This window comes from Ovis aries, chromosome 5 (genome assembly GCF_016772045.2).
Source record: "Ovis aries strain OAR_USU_Benz2616 breed Rambouillet chromosome 5, ARS-UI_Ramb_v3.0, whole genome shotgun sequence".
In the NCBI taxonomy this organism is placed as follows: Eukaryota; Metazoa; Chordata; class Mammalia; order Artiodactyla; family Bovidae; genus Ovis; species Ovis aries.
The window spans coordinates 30,771,029-30,776,725 of NC_056058.1; the positions used below are offsets into that span (position 1 = coordinate 30,771,029).

The 5,697-nt window shown below is 38.3% G+C and overlaps 1 pseudogene; it reads right to left on the reverse strand.

Moving 5' to 3' along the window:
* Nucleotides 1-2,292: 2,292 nt before the first annotated feature.
* LOC114114860 (large ribosomal subunit protein eL32-like) lies at nt 2,293-2,692 on the reverse strand (annotated as a pseudogene).
* Nucleotides 2,693-5,697: the final 3,005 nt, after the last annotated feature.

The window sequence follows — 5,697 nt, forward strand, 5'->3', positions numbered from 1 at the left end:
ATCCACTGAATATTTGTCCACAGGCATTTTAAAAAGCATCTTAAGATTAACACAGTCAAGATAGAACTCTTGATTCTCCATAGAACTCAACTACCAAACTAGCTGTTTCCTCAGATTAACTTTTTGGAAGAAATAACTCCATCCAATTTAAGCCAAATTTTCAGGGATTTTTGTTATTTCTCATTATCCATCAGAATCCTCACCGTTGAATATACACATATAAATCATCAAGATATCATGTATAATTTGCCTTCAAAATATATCCTAAATCTGTCTTGTTTTCCATTTCTATTATGTAAACCATCATTGTTCAGATTATTCACAGCACTCTAGCTAATCCCTCTGCCTCCATTCTTCTTTCAACACAATAGCTTTTTGGTTTTGTTTTGTTCTTACTCATTAAATTTACTGAAATGTGATCTCCATTCGATAGGAAAGCACATATTTTAATCTACAGTTTGGTGAGTTTGTCAAAGGTATACACTCATATGTTCATCAACCCTATCAAGATACAGAATATTTCCATGATAATTCCCTGCCAGTTTCCCCTGTTTGCATTTTATCCACCCTCGCCTCTGGCTTAGGCAATAACTGACATGCTACTACTACGGACTAGGTTTACCTGTTCTGTAATAGAATATACATGGGTTCATATAGAGGGTTCTTTTGTGCCCTAGGTAGCTCAGCACATTTTTTGATATTTGTAAATGCTGTGTGCCTAGTAGTATCAATTTATTGTTTGGATATGCCACAATTATTTTAAGAAAACGTCAAACAAAATTTTTGTTATCTTAAAGGATAAAAATACTAAATAGGCTATAAAAATAAAAACATCATCACATGAACTGCCCAAAATAAATGCAACTTAAGAGCCCAGGGAGAGGATGCTAGGGAATATACCAAACAAACCATTCATTCTAAAAATCACATAATCAAAAGGCTGTATACTTCTAAGCCCATTCTTCAATATGGAAGTACTAGGAGTAATTAAACATAATTAATAGATAAATAGTGAATTTGAGGGGAAAGAGATTGTTTTCTAGGATAATCACATATAAGTAACGAGCTAAAAATTGCATAAAATTCCTTGAAATTTTTTACATAACATTACAAAGTATCTGAGGTATCCACATTGGAGAAAATATGCTCTACCAGTTAAGGAATAGAAAGTTAGTCATAGGGCATTTCCAACTAACGTAGTCAATACTACCATAGTATTAAGCAGACAGAAAGTCCTGCTTTCAAAATGAAATTGCTCCTGCTGCTGTTGCTGCTGCTGCTAAGTCGCTTCAGTCGTGTCCAACTCTGTGCGACCCCACAGACGGCAGCCCAGCAGGTTCCCCCGTCCATGGGATTCTTCAGGCAAGAACATTGGAGTGGGTTGCCATTGCCTTCTCCAATGCATGAAAGTGAAAAGTGAAAGTGAATTTGCTCAGTCGTGTCCGACTAGTAGCAACCCCATGGACTGCAGCCTACCAGGCTCCTCTGTCCATGGGATTCTCCAGGCAAGAGTACTGGAGTGGGGTGCCATTGCCGTCTCCGGAAATTGCTCCTATAATCTTTAATAAATGATGTGTGTACTTCAAAGTCTGGATAACTACAAAGGAGTCATTCCCATAACATGCTTCCATTTAATGTGAAATCAGATGAAAGATGTCCTGAACAACTGCTCAATATCATTTTTTCAGTTAAGCATTAATCAATTTTATGCTCCACTTGTTTAATGTGCTCTTTGAAAACACTTTGTTCCATTGTTGGGTGAATTATTCTATAAATTTCAATATGACTTATTGATTGATAATTTATTCAAGTTTTTTATATCCTTGTAATTTTCTGCAAAAATTTCAACCATAATTGTGGATTTGCCTAATTTTGTTTATAGACTTTTTCAATTTTTGCTTCATAAGTTTATGAATCTCTTATTATTAGAGTTTCAGAATTATATTTTCATGTTGAGCTGACATTTTTTTATATGAAATGCTCCTTCTCATCTTTATTAATACTCCTAGTTTTGAAGACTTCTCTGTATATTTTTCCATCCTTCTCTTAGACAATCTGTAACTTCACATTTAAAATTCATTTTCTGTAAACAACATACAATTGGATTTAGTTTTAAAATGCAGTATAATATTCTTTGGATTTATTTGAAAAGTTTAGCACATTTATAATTAATCTAATGATTTATATGGCTGTTTTTAAGTATGATCTGGCTATTTGTTTTCAATTTATCCCATATATACATACTTTTTAGTTTTATGGTTTTAACACAAATACAATGTGCACACAAGCTCTCTATTCATTTTCTTTGCTGTGCAGACTGGCATTGGGATTGATGACTCTGATGGCCAGCCAGGTTGCTCTTTCCACAATGGCTCCGAGTTCCTTGGAGGAGACGATGTGAGCAATCGCAGCAATGTGTGTTGCACATCAGCAGCATTTCAAGTTCCTTGACGCTGTGGATGAGGAACTGCCAGAAGCCACTGGGCAGCATGTGCTTTGCCTTCTTGTTCCTGCAATAACCAATGCTGGGCATCAAGATCTGGCCCCTGAATCCTCTGTGCACCTTACTGTCAATTCCACTGGGTTTCTGCCAATTCCATTTAATTCTGACGTAATCTGACTGGTACTGGATGGACTTCTTGCTCCTCTTTTTGGTAATCTTTGACTTCATGAGAGGTCTGAGGGTGGCCATGATGCCAAAGAAATGGCTACCACCTCCACAGGCAGCACCAAGGAGAAGAGTGTGCCATATTTTCTGTTATTTGTCCCTGAATTCTATCTAAATATTTTCATTATTCATTTTTCTCTACCATGGTCTTATCTTACTAGCTTAGTTGTAATTTTTAAGTTTATACAGTACAAGCTCCAGAATTTGCAATATGCATCTTATCACAGTCTTTCTTCAAGTAATATTATGTCTCTTCAGTATAAAAGGAATATTACTATTATTCCCACATCTACTTTTTACTTTTATTGTGAAATAATCTATATCTACCTATGTCATAAGACCCATAATTTTTTTAAAATTTAAACAATAGCATATTTTAAAGAAATGGATGTTCTGGGATTTGTGCTACTACTATCTTAGCTCACATTTCCTGAAAATGTGAAATTTTTTTGATGATTGGATTTTCCAATTTTTCTTTAATTTTTACTTTTATTTTGCTTTACAATACTGTATTGGTTTTGCCATACATTGACATGAATCAGCCACGGGTGTACATGAGTTCCCGATCCTGAACCCTCCTCTCACCTCCCACCCCATATCATCTCTCTGGATCATCCCCGTGCACCAGCCCCAAGCATCCTGTATCCTGTATCAAACACAGACTGGCGATTCGTTTCTTACATGATAGCATACATGTTTCAATACCATTCTCCCAAATCATCCCACCCTCTCCCTCTCCCTCAGAGTCCAAAAGACTGTTCTATACATCTGTGTCTCTTTTGCTGTCCTGCATACAGGGTTATCGTTACCATCTTTCTAAATTCCATATATATGCGTTAGTATACTGTATTGATGTTTTTCTTTCTGGCTTACTTCACTCTGTATAATCGGCTCCAGTTTCATCCACCTCATTAGAACTGATTCAAATGTATTCCTTTTAATGGCTGAGTAATAGTCCATTGTGTATACGTACCACAGCTTTCTTATCCATTCATCTGTTGACGGACATCTAGGTTGTTTCCATGTCCTGGCTATTATAAATAGTGCTGCGATGAACATTGGGGTACATGCATCTCTTTCAATTCTGGTTTCCTCGGTGTGTATGCCCAGCAGTGGGATTGCTGGGTCATAAGGCAGTTCTATTTGCAATTTTTAAGGAATCTCCACACTGTTTTCCATAGTGACCGTACTAGTTTGCATTCCCACCAACAGTGTAAGAGGGTTTCCTTTTGAAAATGTGAATTTTTAATAGAAAAGTTGCTAGACAGTGTTCTTGGGACGTTCGCCTGTAAGAATGCGAGAAAGGCAAGATCTGGTAGAAGGAGAAGCTGAATCACAATGTACAGTTGACCCTTGAACAATGAGAGAGTTGTTAACCCTCCACACAGTTGAAAATCAGAGTCTAACTTATAAATGGCCCTCACTCTATGTGGTTCCTTCTTATATACTGTTCCATAGATTCAACAACCTGAATACTATAGTATTTATGACTGAAACATATTCAAATAGAAGTATGTGCATGCTCAGTCACTTCAGTCGTGTCTCTTTGTGACCCTATGGAATGTAGCTCACCAGGCTCTTCTGTCCCTGGGATTTCCCATGCAAGAATACTGGAGTGGGTTGCCATTTTCTCCTCCAAGGGATCTTCTTGACCCAGGGATTGAACCTGCATCTCTTGCATTGGCAAGCATATTCTCTACCACTGAACTACCTGGGAAGCCCAGTGTATATGTATAGCGAGTGACAATCACTCAGTCGTGTCTGACTCTTTGCAAGCCCATGGGCTATAGCCCACCAGGCTCCTCTGTCCATGGAATTCTCCAGGCAAAAATATTGGAGTGGGTTGCCATTTTCTTCTCCAGAGGGTCTTCCTGACCCAGGGATTGAACCCAAGTCTCATGCATTTTTGGCAGACTTTTTATAGTCTGAGCCACAAGGGCATTTGTATATCTATAACTTCTCTTTATACCATGAATTTCTAAAAATCAGGAACAATCTCATTTCCTTTTGATCTTTAGTGACTAGTTAAGGGACAGTTATCAGGTTATGTTTAAGGCTTATTTTCTGACTTTGATAAATCTGTCTTATTCATATGTCACCTTTAATATCAAATGACAAAGCTAGGTTTCCAATCTTATGTTTTTTATATGCTGGTAGTTTGCCAGTATCAAGATTCTGGTAGTGATGAATTAGTCATGTTAAGTGGCAATCCTATTTTACACTCATAGAACACTATTGAACTTTATAGCATGTTTCACAAATGTAATGAATTGGATATATATTTAGCTCTTTACTATTTTTTGCTCTAGTTCTACAAGGATAGAGTCTATGTATGTTCTATTGATGACCACAAATCTTATACCTAGTACAATGCCTTGCCTTAAGAAGACACTTAGTTTTGACTTCCCTGGTGGCTCAGACGGTAAAGGGTCTGTCTACAAAGCAGTAGACCTGGGTTCGATCCCTGGGTTGGGAAGATCCCCTGGAGAAGGAAATAGCAGTCCACTCCAGGACTATTGCCTGGAAAATCCCATGGACAGAGGAGCCTGGTAGGCTACAGTCGTTGGGGTCACAGAGTCGGACATGACTGAGCGACTTCCCTTTCACTTTCACACCTATGAAAATGTTGCATTTGCAGATCTATAAAACACTGTTATAGAAAAAAATACAACACTTCATATATTCATCACAGAAGAGAAATTTTTGGCAGATTACTTTGGGTATTAACTGCCAATTAAAGAAAAAATCAGTGATTTACATTGAAGTAGCACTTTACCCTTGCCTGGAAAATCCCATGGACAGAGGAGCCTGGTAGGCTGCAGTCCATGGGGTCGCTACAGGTCGGACACGACTGAGCGACTTCACTTTTACTTTTCAGTCTCATGCACTGGAGAAGGAAATGGCAACCCACTCCAGTGTTCTTGCCTGGAGAATCCCAGGGACGGGGGAGCCTGGTGGGCTGCCATCTCTGGGGTCGCACAGAGTCGGACACAACTGAGGCGACTTAGCAGCAGCAGCAGCATCAGCAC